The sequence below is a fragment of the Chanodichthys erythropterus genome, chromosome 13 (assembly GCF_024489055.1).
Source record: "Chanodichthys erythropterus isolate Z2021 chromosome 13, ASM2448905v1, whole genome shotgun sequence".
In the NCBI taxonomy this organism is placed as follows: Eukaryota; Metazoa; Chordata; class Actinopteri; order Cypriniformes; family Xenocyprididae; genus Chanodichthys; species Chanodichthys erythropterus.
In genome coordinates this window covers 32,666,604-32,682,339 of record NC_090233.1, presented here as the reverse complement: position 1 = coordinate 32,682,339, position 15,736 = coordinate 32,666,604, and the positions used below count along the sequence as shown (strand labels likewise).

The window sequence follows — 15,736 nt, the reverse complement described above, 5'->3', positions numbered from 1 at the left end:
TACTCATAAAAATTAATTTGATTGGACTAATTTGTTTTCATTGCCGGTTGCCGGTACTTCGCCACAGTCAAAGCATATTTTGGGGTGAAATGTGAACTGGACATGTTTTTGTGAGATTCACACACCCACATGACTGTCATGAAGATGGAAGACACAACAGTGTCTTGGATGTAAAACACACAGACGTGTTTAACCTGACAAATAAAACTTGTGAACATACTGTATGAGGATTTTTTTTTGCTTTTGTGATGTGACAATCTAAATGGCTGGAAGATATGCGCTTGTCTGAAGAAAAAAGAAAAAAAACAAAACAGTATTTTGTTTGTTCAACATTTGGAGAACTGTTTCTGTGCTGAAAACTAAAGTGTGGGACTGACGGCAGAGTTAAAAGGTTTAAATAAAGCTCAGAGCTGATGGCAAAGGTGAGGTGGGTTAATCTTGACTGACCGGTGTGGTGATACAGAGTGAAACCACACTGGTCACTGTGAAAGGGCAAGAACTTCAGCTTTGTGCTTTGTCACAGAACAGTGTTGAACACTTCAAACACACACAGATGGGCTTACAGAAAGTATTTCAATGGGTCCCTCTACACACAGGACTGACTGAATAGATGCCAGTTCTGAGCAAAGGGGGAAGCAGATTTATCCCATCCCATGAGCCCACTGGACCAACTGCTATTATCATTTACAGAAGTGTTTCAGTCTGGCAGGAAACAGATTAGTTTCACTTTTTAATTATATTACCTTTCAACATTACAAAAAACAAATTATAATCTTAATTGTTTAATACTGGCAGTGATCCACATCGAACTCACTCTATCCTTCTGTTTTCCTCCCCATCTTCCAATTTCTTCAACATCAGACTTTAACAGCTTGCATTCGTTATCCTCTGATGAGACCTGGGAGAGCCGGCTTTTAGACCGTAACGTTCAAATTCAGCTCATAATCAAATTTTGCATGTTCCTCCTCAGAAGTCCAGCATTCTAGTTGAAGGAGGATGAAATAAAAATTACAACAGAGTGTAAGTTTTTCAAAAGATGCCAGACATTTGTTTGTGTGTGTGTGTTTTCGTAGATCTTAGTTTCTCGCATCTGCAGAGACCAGCTGATGCATGACCGAAGACACAACCGCTGAATTCAACACTGCTTAATGAGCTCTGCAATGAGGCTCAGCCACGGTCCTTTACCTCACATGAACTCTCACCCAGCCCTCTACGACACTGCTATTCTTCATTGCATATCCATTGTAAACAAAGGAGTCTCCACAAATCAAATAGAACAAAAATATTGAATTTAACAAATTGTGATAAATTATAATACTGTAGGCTGTCATGCAGACTGAGAACCAAAACAGCAGTTTGCTCACATTGCGATGAGCCAAGAGAGGTTTATAAACACAGACCTTCCCACACACACAGACCTGTGCACAAATCATATTTTAGAAGTTGATTAACTTTTTTTATTTATTTATTTATTTTTAATTTATTGGTAATATTTGGCACAATCTGTTGGGAATCATCCTGCATTTTCTATCACAGCTGTCACAAAACACTGGCTTTTTTTTTTTTTTTTTTGTAATACATAATAAATTGCATGATAGCACTAAAGTTTTATCAATGCATCACCCACATTTTGATTCTAATGTTAAGAATTTGATAAGGTTACTGTTGCTATGGTAACAATTTCCAATTTTCAAGACATTGTTGACATTGTTATGAGGGAATGAACTAATCCCATTTTTGATGAGATCCCAGAATTGTGAAAGACATACATCGAATCAACAATGACAATACAATAAAAATCTCAGTTATTTAATTCAAGTCACTGACTAAGAGCATAAAATATACAAAAAGGCTGCTTGGATTACCTCATTCACAATGTTTTGTGGAAGTGGGACTTTAAACACTCTTTTGATGCAATTCCTATTCCAAGGAGACTACAACTTCTCTTATTGGTAGATCTTGCTTAAGGATTATAGTACTTCCCTAGTACTTTTACAGTACTTTTTTTTATGAATTTCAACATGACTTCTACAACTTCAGTGTTTTTCTAACCCATGGTAGGACTGTTTTTTTTTAAGTTCTTGTTGAAAATCAATATCTTGTATAGAGAAAATAAAAGGGAAATATGTTATATGAATTATGCATTCAAAAGTTTGGGGTTGGTAAGATTTTTTTAAAGGGTAGGTAACAGTTTCTACCAATCTCATGTTAATCTTGAGTACCTGTAGAGTAGTATTGCATCCTTCATATCTCTGAAAAGTCTTTCGTTTTATCATATTTATAAAAGATACGCTGTACAGTCTTTCCAAAAAAAGCCGAGCTCGTGGAGGCGTGCCTACCGTGGGCAGAGCTAAAGAGTCAAGAGCGCGCAGGTTTTGTGTAGAGATTGTCTGCAAGCTGCGACATCATTATAAATAAAAAGAGAACAAAAACTTTAATGTTGTTTACATTTTATGTACTTGTCTTGCGCACCGATTGCCAACAAAACACAGACATCTGATGCAGTTTTACTTTATTATTATCAATGTTGAAAACCGTTGTGCTGCTTAATATTAACATGAAAAAATACTATCACTTTTTTTTTTATCAATACTGCGATTTTGATTTTAATAACGTTTAACAATTTTAAAACAATATTTCCTTACACATACTTGACTGTATCATTTTTGCAATCTGGCATTATTGTATCTTTTGATATGCTGTGCAGTTCACCAATGCCTGTGTTATTTTTGTTCACTTGGTCCGAAATGTGCCATTGTTTTTATATGTAAACAAGCTAGACAGACATCTTTAACCATTGTGCTTATGTCTTTTGCAGCATTTAAAGCATAACGTCATTCTACGCGGTGCTCAAGGTAAAAGAAGTTCAATTGTGTCTCGTGTTTTTAACAGCAAAAACACATTCTGTGTGAATACTCTACTGTCTACTGGAGGTCAGAAAGCTCTCAGACTTCATCAAAAATATCTTAATTTGTGTTCCCAAGATGAACGAAGGTCTTATAGGTGTGGAACGACATGAGGGTGAACTAACCCTTTAAAATGTATGATAGGGTGACCATATGTGCCAATTTCCCAGGACGCATCCTGTCCAGGATTTGTAAATTGCCTAAAATGGCTTGAGCCCTTGCCTCTTTAATCGTGAAAGTGGTCATATCGATGTGCCTCCTGAACACGATTTCTAAACGGAGGTCTGTGCAAGCCACTGTTCTTATTGACAGTCTTCATGCAATGCATTAAAATGTTGTCATATTTGCAATGCTTTGACAGTTCTCTGTAGATCCAGCCTTCTCACAAGCCACGATTGGTCGATTATGTATAATGCAAGCTTATTGGTAAAATAATTTTTTAATCATTAGCTTCCGCAAATATGAAAACCAAACCAAAACTGCATTTTATGCAACTTAGAAATCCTGGACAGGACGTGTCCTGGGAAAATGGCACATATGGTCACCCTAATGTATGATATATGGACATTTAAGGGCACAAGCCTTAAATGGGAGATCAAACATCCCCACACACAACCCGCACCTGTCCCCCAAAGACAATCCACAACAGCCACACACACAGACACACACACACTCTCTCTCTCAGAGAGCTCACACAAAGCAATCCAAACCCGAACTGATCCATTGATGCTATGCATCCAAACAGCTTCATTTGGATAGTGGCAATGATGTCTCCTTAACTCAATGTAAACAATGCACCGTGTCAAATCTGCATTTGTGGAGGCTTGAGACAGCGTCTCACAGAGTAATAAGAGTTGAGCAAGGAAGGAAATGCTAATGAGTGCAGCTTTTATTCAGCAGTGACAGATACAGTCTGAAAACACTGGTAGCTTAAGACAGAGAGAGAAAGCTGGGAAAAAAGACGGGAAATGCACCATGCTTCGGTAAAAACGGTTCAAGTGAGAAAAAAAAGAAAAAAAACAGCAAAACGAAGCTAGGAACACCATTTCCTCTTGTTTATGTTATGTTTCTGATTCTCTGCCTTCAACTTCAACTCAAAACACTTGTTAGAGCCATAGCGCACTGGCACTCTGATTAGCAGAAGAGTGCCTGTACGAACATCGTGCATTAATGTCCCTCCTCCGCTTCCAGCAACATGAGAGAATGAGAGGAAGCAGTAACAACCCAGGAAGTTGAAGAGTTTCTTTCCTCTTCTGCCGTTGGAAAGAGCAGCCTCGTAGATCTCTCCTTGCTTCTCTGTCTCAGTGATGAGTACGCCTTAATGGCGCTGTCGATTGCCCCACTTTGCATTTATCCAGTTCAATGTGCATAATTAATCTGCAGTGCAGTATAACTCTTTAAGTTAGAGGCCACTGAATATCTGGATCAGCCTGCAGAAATCTCCTCCTGCCGGCTTTCATAAGGCTGGCAATTGCGCATTAATTTGTGATATTGTAGCAATTAATAAAAGTTGACAAGTCAGATTTGCTGGAGCAGCAGATAACTCAATAATTATCTTATGGAGATTTCGAAAGAGGCCAGTGAATGGGAGTATATGCAGAATAACAGGCCGGCACAGCAGTTGGAGTCATTACTGGAGGACATCGGGCAATAATGTGACACTGTTGTTTTATTATGAGCTTGAGTACTTGTCAGAGCACAGTATGTGGTAATTACAGTCAATCAGACTCACATACACCCTCTGACTGACAAAAATTGCAGTCATTCATGCATTCAATAACTCGCTTACAAACACTGATACATGGTTTGTAATAGTTAAAGGGCACCTATTATGCAAAATCCACTTACATGGTTTTTGGACATAAATGTGTATTGGCAAGGTGTGAACACAATCACCCTATGATACAAATCCACCCACTCCTTTTTATTTTATTTTATTTTTTTTATCCCAATTAAAACCAAAGCAGTCTCATCATAGGGCTGCACGATTAATCCCATGAGATTGTCATGCGTGTCTCATCAGTAAAGCCGGTTCTGTGATTAGCGGTAAATTTCCATCACCTGCTTTCAAATGGAGCGGCACTTAATATACAGAGCCGTAGTTCGTGGACAAGCTATGCAATATCGCGCTCATAATCGCAGATGAATCGCCTTCGATTATGAACACGATATTGCGTAGCTTGTCCGTGAACTACGGCTCTGTATATTAAGTGCCGCTCCATTTGAAAGCACCGCTAATCACAGAACCGGCTTTACTGATGAGACACGCATGACAATCTAATGCGATTAATCGTGCAGCCCTATCTCATCATACATGCCGTTTTCATTTTCTGAGGAATGTGACGTCACATTCCTCATGCCCTGCCCATGGCCGCTGACTGACAGTCCTGCATTACCATAGTTTCTGCCCTCACCTAGTTGAGCTGTCTGCCATTTTCTCCGTGCTCGAGCAGCTGTAGTGTTCAAGCAGCATTCAAGTAAGTTAAAGTTAATTCAATAAAGAGCAGTGAGTGACTTTCTGTTTTTCTTTTGTTGTTTGATTCATATTAACAGCATATATACCAGGAGGAACTGTATATTACGCTGCTTTCACTTTAACATACATATCTCAACGCAATTTCTTTACTTGCTGAATACATGCACAAACATTACAGACTGTGAACTTTGTTCACTGAGTTTTTGAAATAACCATGTGTGTATTTGACAGTTTAATCGCATTAACACATGAAAGACAACTTCGTTTAATATACTCATGGGATGCCCCGTCTGACATCCAGCTTTCTGAGGGCATGTGTCGGGTGTGTTCGCTCAGAAAACCATATTTCAGAAGTTTAGACTGATAAGGCTTTAAAACGCATGCAGATGATAGAAGAATTGCAATGTCACATGAGCGTGTCCTTGATAGATATCATTAAAAACCAAACAGAAATCATGTTTTAGTTTTTAGTAGAGAATGCACAAGCTATTGGCTCCGCCCTCTGGGGTGGGGATCAGCAGCTCATTTGCATTTAAAGAGACATACACAAAAACAGCTAGTTTTTCTCTAACTCAAAAATTGGCATTTTCAACATGGTATAATAAATGATCTGTGGGGTATTTTGAGCTGAAACTTCACAGACACTTTCTGGGGACACCTGAGACTTATATTAAATCTTGTAAAAAGGGGCATAATGGGTGCCCTTTAAGGTTTTGATGTTTTTGAATGAAGTCAACATGGCTGCAATTATTTAATCAAAAATATAGTAATATAGTAACAGTAATGTTGTGAATTATTTTTCAGATTTAAAAGAACCGTTTTCTATGTTAATATATTTAAAAATGTATTTTATTCCTGTAATGGCAAAGCTGAATTTTCAGCAGCCATTACTCCAGTTTTTAGTGTCACATGATCCTTCAGAAATCATTCTAATATGCTGATTTGGTGCTCAAGAAACTCTTTGCATTATCATTAATGTTTAAAATGTGGGGTTTTTTTCTGCTTAATATTTTAGTGGAATTTATAATACACTACCATTTAAAAGATAAGGTTAAAAGCTTAAAAAGCTTACAAAAATTAAGCTTAAAAAAAAATCAATGATTCTTAAAACTGATCAAAAGTGAAAGTGAAGACATTTATAATGTTAAAAAATATTTATTTAAAAAAAATGCTGTACTTTTGAGCTTTCTAATCAAAAAATCCTGAAAAAAAAATGCAACATTGATAATAATGAGAAACATTTTTAGTAATTGAGCATAAATAATAATTATTAATAGAGTACCAAATCAGCATATTAGAATGATTTCTGAAGGATCATGTGACATTAAAAACTGGAGTAATGGTGCTGAAAATTCAGCTTTGCCATCACAGGAACAAATTACATTTTAAAATATATTAACATAGAAAACAGTTATTTTAAATTCTAATGTTTCACAATATTAATCCCAAATAACTGCAGCCTTGCCTTGGTAAGCATAAGAGACTTCTTTTAAAAAAAATAAAAAATAAATAAATAAATAAAATTATTCCAAACTTTTGACTTGTACTATGTTACTATATATATATATATGATTGTGATTTTAATGGAAAAACAAATCAACAAATCAAGAAAGAAAGAAAGAAAGAAAGAAAGAAAGAAAGAAAGAAAGAAAGAAAGAAAGAAAGAAAGAAAGAAAGAAAGAAAGAAAGAAAGAAAGAAAGAAAGAAAGAAAGAAAGAAAGAAAGAAAGAAAGAAAGAAAGAAAGAAAGAAAGAAAGAAAGAAAGAAAGAAAGAAAGAAAGAAAGAAAGAAAGAAAGAAAGAAAGAAAGAAAGAAAGAACCATCTCAATATAAATGGCTGGAGTATCTTCTCCATTAGCTCCAGCTGATGTTAAACATCATTAGGGCCCTGCTATCTATCTTCCCACAATACAGCAGGAGCAAGAGGGAAACACATTGATTTATTTGGGGATCGGCACTGTTGCACTGCTGAAAGAAACAGACCAACGACCAGAGTACTGTCAGCCTATTCAGCATTCTTGCTAAAGAAAGACAAACATGCTTACAGAGAGTGAAACTGCCCCCTATGGGTGAAAAAACAAAATGCAGGGAAAGAATAAATTGCTCCCAATTCTGAGATTTTGCTGCCAACTTAAAAAAAGAACTCAGTTAATCAATGTATATTATCTTCTTATCTTGCCTTTTTCCAAACAAACACATGCATACATACAGAAAAAGAACTAAAAATCGATTACACTTTATTGCTGTCATCAGGCTTTAACAGCTCTTGCTGAATTACCGTTACCCGTACACGCTTCACCACACTTTCATTTTAGCCAGCATCTACAAAGTAATGAGGCCATTCTTAATGTAAAGTATCATGATCAATGTGTTTACAATAAGAGCCTACACAACATTGTGTGTGTGTTCATCCTAAATCTAACCACGGCAGCACTAACTATTTACTTTGCTCTTTCGGCTCTTTGTGAGATCCACATTCCTTCAACATTTAGCCGGGAAAAAAAAAGGCAGAAGAGAAATGAATAGAAATGCCTTTTGTTATAGATTGACAGAGCTTAACAGACAGTCCTTGGTACATTGCACGCTTTCAAAAATGAGTATGGAACTGATCCACAAGTAAATAAAAAGGCTTTTTTGGGGTGCTGTGGTTCAGTTGGGATTATGTAGGACAACCTCTATATAGTGTACAGCATACATTTAGAACAGTCAAGACGTAAGTGATTCATGATGTAGTACATAGTCAGTAAGACAGTAAGTGATTTTGGACATTACACACGTCATCTTTCAGTTCTAATCATTAGCAGTATATCAATCATCTTCTTAATAACCATCTACAAGCTCATTAAACGTTTCAGTCTTCAGCTTTCGAAACATGTCAGCAAACAAAAGATGTGTGCGATAACACCATGCAGCTGTGAGATGCTCTCCTGTAGTGTTGATTTGTCAAGCATTATACTTTCAAAATACAGAGCAAATTCTCAATCACTGTTACAATCGGACGTGAAGCGAGCATCGTTATTCAGCAGCATGTATGCAGTGCCAATGATTAAACAGATGAGTGGCCAGAGCTGTCAGCTGCGCTCCTCTCTTTGGAGAAGAGAAGAGAGAAAGGAAGAGAGGGAGGAAAATAGAGCACAAATTGGCAGAAGCCCAAACTCATTTGCATACCAAGATGTGGTAGGGCTCCGTAAATTCCCCTCGTGGTGTGAGGGCAGAGTAAAATCCCACATTAGAGTACAGACTACACACATAGATTAGGCCTGTTTATTAACACCACAGCCAGAAAACTAAAGGGATTCCTACTATACCTGGATACCTTTATTAGAGCAATACATATTCTCAATGAAAGGAAGATGAAGGGAGAAGGTCTGTAATGAAAAAAACAGACTTGATCTGAGTATTTTAAATGGTTACTTACTGTTGCCAGTTTTGGAGAGTAACTAAAGGCACGGAATACACTACATGACATCTGAACATATTTAAGACATCATACACTTGCCAACTTTGTAAAAGGTAACAGGAAAAAAAAAACAAAAAAACTGGGCATCATACACCAAACAACTGCGGATCACACATTACCAGACTTCAAGTCGATCTGAACACAAGAGATTCACACAGAAACATGTGCCTTGTTGCCTGGAGATGCATAACAAATGAAAACAATATGCGTTACAAAATTGGCTCAAAATATCATGGGTTTGATATCCTCCAGCTGTGACTTGTCCAGACAGTAAATCATGGCAAAAATCTGAGCAAAAGTTGTGTAGTGTACCCATTATGCAAAATTCACTTTTATTTTGTTTTTGGATATAATTATGCGTCCGCAGTGTGTGTACACAACCATCCTATTGGTAGCCTGACGTGGTCATACTCAATTCTAGTTCGAATAGGAGTCTGATACTGCTCCATTGGGCTTTGATTATGGGGGCGTATTTCAACCGATCCAGGAAAGACCTCAATTGGATAGACCTACAACCAATCAGAGCTACAGAGTAAGTGATGTATGTTGAGCGACGCATAGTTGTCAACAGAACTCAACTGCACACATGCTGGAACTAGTAGAAGATGAGTGTAAACAATGTTTGCCGGTGTTGTAAAAGTATACACGGAGTACTTGCCAATTAATGCGCTGTCGATATCTTCTGTGACGGACGCGAAGGCGGAATCTACACATCTCAGTTCTTCAACAACAGCCATCATTGTTGTAAACTAATTCAACCCAAGCGCTCTTTGATGACGTTGCTGATTACGTTTCTGGTGATAATCTGTCAATCATCGTCCTGACAAATGTGATTGGTCCGAACAGTTTCTGTTCGGGCATAATTACTCCTCTACGGATCGAGTCCAGACCGAACTCCCCGACCTCAAAATGTTGTGGCCGGGGCTAAGTTCGGCTGGCATCCAGGCTATCCTATTGGTAAAAGTCCATCAACTCCTTTTGTTATTTTCCCCATAAATCTGAAACAGTGAGACATAAAACACACCAGTTATAACCCTCTTGTGGTTTTTTAAACCTTTGTTAAGTCTTAAAAATGGCGGTTGCTAACAAGTTGCTAAAAGGGACTACTTCCATTGGCGGGGACTTTAGACGTCATGACAAACAGGACATTTGGACAGCATTTCTCATTAAAAAAAGTGGATAAGTATTCATACACAGCGCAGATCATAATCAGCGAGCATGTTTTTAAATAAAGTTGTTTTTAAAGTAAAGTTTGAGGAAGCAAGAAGTGAAGTGGTGGTGACGTTGATCCGCGACCATGTGCTGTAGTGCGTTTATAGCCTGCTGTTAGCTTTTTATATCTGACGACTTTATTTAGGCTACAAAATATATAAATGTTGTGTTAACTGAAAGATTATCTCAATAGACAAAACGTGTAAGTGTCATAACCCTTTGTTAAACACAGAGCTTATTTCTATGGGAGTCTATGGGAAAAATGCATAGGCTTTCAATCGAGGGAACCCGTATGCCGCTAACTTCCGTGTTGGCTTACAGAAACACGTCATCTCTGAGGTACTCTATTGTGATGACTAATTGAAACAGGGCCCGCCCACGACTGGTGACGAAAAATCTGCCCTATTAGCTTAGCTCCTCCCCTGAGTAAGCTGTACACAGTCTGCCATGTTTATCTCCTCGCCAGAGCATTTAACAGCAGCATTCAAGTAAGAAATGTATTCTTATTAAAGCTACTGCAGTTATTCAGTCAAGAATAGTGTGTGGTTTTCTGTTTTTCCTCTGATTTATATTAACAGCATATATAGCAGTAGGGATTGTATATTACGCTGCTTTCACTTTAATACACACATGTAATATACACATGCATATGTGATATCTCTGCTGTTCATGCTCACAGACATTACTGACTGTTCATGTTAACTTTGTGTTTTTGACATAACCTTGTGTGTATTTGATAGTTTAAGCACAATAAGATGCTAAATAGATATTAATTTATTACTCACAGGACGCATTGTCTCACAGACAGCTTTCTGTGCACATGCTTCGGATGCGTGTTTAGAAAACCATATATGAGAAGTTTAAAATGATATGACTTTAAAACACACGCAAATAATAAACTTTCATGATGATAAAGAACTGCAATTTCCTGTGAGCATGAGATTATAATCAAAACCAAACAGATGTTTTGTTAGTTTTTGGCAGAGTATCTGATGCATGAGCTGTAAAGGCACAGTGCTATTCTGTAAAGGAGGGTGGGGAACAGCAGCTCATTTGCATTTAAAGATACATTTGTGCTTCCACTCAAAAATGGCCATTTACATTCTGGGGACACCTGAGACTTATATAGAGTACCCCAGGGATGACGTGTTTTTGTAGGCCAACCCAGAAGTTAGCGTCGCATGGGTTCCCTCGATCGAAAGCCTATGCATTTTTCCCATAGACTTTTGGAAAATCGCAGAAAATAAGCTCTGTGTTTAACAAGGGTTATGACACTTACACGTTTTGTCTATCAAGATCATCTTTACAAGTTAACACAACATTTATAGATTTTGAAGCCTAAATAAAGTCATCAGATATAAAAGGCTAACAGTAGGCTATAAACGAACTACAGCACACCATGGTCACAGATCAACGTCGTCACCACCAAACTTCTTCAAACTGTATTTAAAAAACAACTTTATTTACAAACATGCTCACTGATTATGATATAATGATCTGCGCTGTGTATGAATACTTATCCACTTTTTCATGAGAAATTCTGTCCAAATGTCCTGTTTGTCATGATGACGTCTAAAGTCCCCGCCAAAGGAAGTAGTCCCTTTTAGCAATTTGTTAGCAACCACCGATTTTAAGACACAGTAAATGTTTAAAAAAATCACAAGTGTGTTATAACTGGTGTGTTTTATGTCATAGATCAAAACGTGAAAGTATTTAGAGGCTTTGTTAACCACAGACCTTATTTCAGGCGATTTAGCAAAAACCCATTCAAAAAACCCATAGACTTTACGGCGTTGGAACCGGAAGTCCTAAAATGCTAACTCGCTTCCGTGTTTTGCCTACAAAAATGCGTCATCCCTGAGCCACTTTATTAGATCTTGTAAAAAGAGGCATAATTATGTCCTCTTTAAATGAACAACATTTGTCAGTAGTTCAGGTGTGTTCAAAATAGTATAGTTTTTCCAAGAACAAGCTATTTTTCCTTACAAAATAGTGATGTAGCATGACAAAAAGCTTAATCGCTATTTTAATGTCACATTTAGCATTACATCAGAATGAGCAATAATTAATTAAACATGTTACTGTTTAAAAGGCTGATCAGGTTTTTTTTAGTGACAACCATTCTGATGAAATTCAACCATTCCAAAAATGTAAATGAATTAGTTAAAATAGATCCGAATGTAGTTTAAGAACTTTAACTACACACCTGAAATGTGAGAAGTGCCGGTATGCAAAAGGGTACTCTACAGATTAAAACACAGGAAGTGCTGTGTACCGGCCCACTTTGAGCACTGGTTAGTACATCATATGTCACTGAGGTGTCTTGAAAGAGCACATCATCTGAAAAGTAATGTATTATTAAAATTTCATGTCAAGAATTTTAAGTGGTTTTTTTTTCATACACTGACAAGCTTATTAAAAGAGTGAATTCACAAATATTCTGTCAATCGTTGCAAAAAAATATGTACAAAAAATGCAAACCATAACCCATCATGCCAACCGACATGACTGTGCTTGACTAAATGTCTGGCTGGGGTCAATACACATTGTGTAATGAGGGGATGAAGCTGACACCACAGGAATGTGGTTGAAAGCCCTTGAGAGACAGGCTCTTAATGACATTTATACACTGCTGCACTGACCACTGCAGGAGCACAGGCACAGACCCATGGGAGCAACGTGAACTCACTAGCAGCCTTTATCGCACTGCTATGCCTGCCACACTAATGCCTGTCACCTTGACAAGAGCCATTTGGCAGCTCAGACCTGGGGCCTGAAGTGAGTGAGAGGGTGACTGTTTGTGGATGTGTGTGTGTGTGTGTACCTGCATGTCAAAGACCCCAATGAAATCACTTGATGAGCAGTCTTTCCTGACATATTTCAAATGCATATACAGTTTCCCACAGGATTTTTTTGAGACTATGGAGGGTGAACCTCGCTCTAGCGGGGGTCTGAGGGCATGATTTTTTGTAATGCAAAATTTGGTACATTTTAAAGTTAATTGCATTAATGTGGTGCAATTTGAAAGTTCAGAATTAAAAACTGCAACCCATTTTCATCATCCAAAATGAACAGTGAAAAGCCTTTGCATTGTCTTCTACCTGGACTCAAACCTCTTTTTATATTATTATTATTATTATTATTATTATTATTATTATTATTATTATTATATAAGACAGTAATATATTACTATTGTAATACAACTGCACTGTAAAAACAAATGTAAATGAAAAATGAATATTTCATAATTATATTATTTTATTTTACACTACAATGGGAAAAAATACAATACTATTGTCTTAATTTCTTCACTTGCCAGATTTTATTTTGGAGGAAATATTTTGTTTGTGCAAACAGGTTTATAAATGTGTCACAGACTAACTAGTGAAAGGCTGCAATCTGTCAACAAAAAAATGTTGAAAATTATGCTAATGTGAAAAAAATGTGTAACTGTTGCCCATTTCGTTCCCAAATGCGCATTAAACTGACAGCACATGCAGAGATGGATTTCACTGCTTTCACTGTGAACGGAGCTGTTCTGAGATGTGGAAAACACCAGATCATGTGAGCAAAGTGCCAAGAGAGTAGAATATTAGAATATTATATAAAGGTAAATTTGGTAAACTTTTATGAGAAAGCTACAGAATAAACATGGACTAACAGCCAAAAAACTCTAATTCTGATTTCACAGGGTTTTTACTTGGATGAACAATGAAGGTAGACAGACCTAAGAAGTGAGAGGGCTGAAACGAGAGCAACATGGAGGTGCAAGAGTGAGTCTATGAGTGTGTGTCGAAGTTGTGAGTCGTATGTACGCCTGCATGTGTGTTTGAGTCAGAGAAATCCACTACTGCACGCATGTCAGATGTGTTGCATGCCATCCCATGTTGGTCAGGCTAAAGGTTGTCAGGAGGGCTTTAAAAATAAACATCTCTGGAGTGCCTATAAGGAGAAGAGACACCAACATGCCCCAGGAGCCCACCAGCCCGGGATCAGGGTGATAGCTATGAACACATATAAGCTCACTTACAAGTCTTTTGAAAATGAAATCACTCAGCTCCTGAAAAGCTCCACTTCACTTCCAGACATCTTTTTGAAAGGCAGAAACAGAGCTGTGAGGCAGAAACCAAATGGCCTCAAAGGAGGACGTGGGGTCTGGCAGGAAAGCAAGTGCACATGGGTTTATGAAAGTTTTTAAAAGATAAACCATAAAAACAAAATGTAACAAAACTGATACTAGCTTGAGACAGAATTAAACATTGTTTTTTTTCTGTGATTTGTATTGAATCATGATTCGTGACATGAGTAAACCTAATGGATAACACATAAAAAAACAACATTGTCCAGATAAAACTAGGGGTGTAATGATACCCTCATGTCACGATTCGGTACATATCACGATACTGAACTCACAATATGATATTATTGCAATATTTCAAGACATATGGTAAAAGATTTACAAAAAATAAACTCGTAATTGAAATGCTAAATTTGGTATTACATTGGGGGTGGAAATTAATAGGCTTGGACTTGGTGCTGGTAACCCAATGTACAGGACAATGGTGACATCAGAATAAAAATATTCATGATTCTGACGCTGAAACAGAGATTTATTTTAGATGAATATGCTTGCACTCTTTCACTGACTAGATATATTTAAAATAATGTAGGCCAATTTTTACTGGTAATGTAAGACATTTGGCATTATCAGGACCCACAAATATTCCTCCACTGCATTATTATACATTATATATAGCAGTTTAATGTAGTACTGACATTAAACTTGAATTTTTTCCCCCTCACAGTAATTTTCATTTTGGGTGAAGTACATATTGTCACTATCGACAATACATATTGTTGCATTTTTGTATTGCGATATATTGACACGATATATTGTTACACCCCTAGATAAAACCAAAACTTGTGCTCCAGCTAGAATACTACAATAATATTTAGCAAAATAATACTGATCCTTGAAAAATTTGACTGTAGTTCTGGGAATGCCTCTATGTAGTATAGAAAGCATAGAACAGGTGCTAAGGTGGGATGGGAAGACACACAGTTGCTGGCACAGCGACTGAGTGATGGATGGTCCTGTGGAAGCTCTCAGCGCTTGGAGGGAAGTCAAACGAGGCCTCTCATCCTCTCTATCTCTCTTTTTCTCTCTCTAAATCTGTTGAGTGGAGAGCACCTCCTGTCACAGACAGCCTCTGAGAGGACACACAGGTGAGAAAATCACTAACAAACATCCAGGAGGCCAAAGGCATGCAGACAGGTCTGAAAACACCATGCTGAGATATAACCATTCATCCAGGCACCAAAGCAGACAAAAAGAGAGCCATCACCTTCACCCAAAAATTAAAAGAATGTCACCCTGATGCTGCTTCCCCCCACAACACAGATTCTTAAAAAAAAAAAAAAAAAAAAAAGGCCTTGTAATAATGCGATGATAGCTCTTGAATTTAAGGTATAATACACATTTCTAAATTTTCTTCTTGAAACTCTCAGAGGTTTAGTGGGTTGAGCCATTCAGTCTTTTTTGCTTTTATTCACTATCCTCAGCTGAATTTCACTGCCTTACAAAAACACCAATACTGATACTCAAGTACACACTTATACAGCAGCACTCCCACAATTCTGTACCTCAAAAACATCATGGAATAAAGCATATAGGAAGCCAAT

At 37.4% G+C, this 15,736-nt stretch overlaps 1 protein-coding gene across 3 annotated transcripts in view; it reads right to left on the bottom strand.

The window, feature by feature from the left end:
- arvcfb (ARVCF delta catenin family member b) overlaps positions 1-15,736 on the bottom strand; it is a 264,134-nt gene that overhangs the window by 172,167 nt on the left and 76,231 nt on the right. Inside the window, exon 1 of one of the 3 annotated variants that reach the window (XM_067405667.1) lies at positions 14,085-14,126. The exons of the other annotated variants lie outside the window; for them this stretch is intronic. The gene's annotated coding sequence lies outside the window, so the exon portion shown is untranslated. Of the gene's footprint in view, positions 1-14,084; positions 14,127-15,736 lie in introns of those variants that run through there. 3 annotated transcript variants of the gene reach the window in all.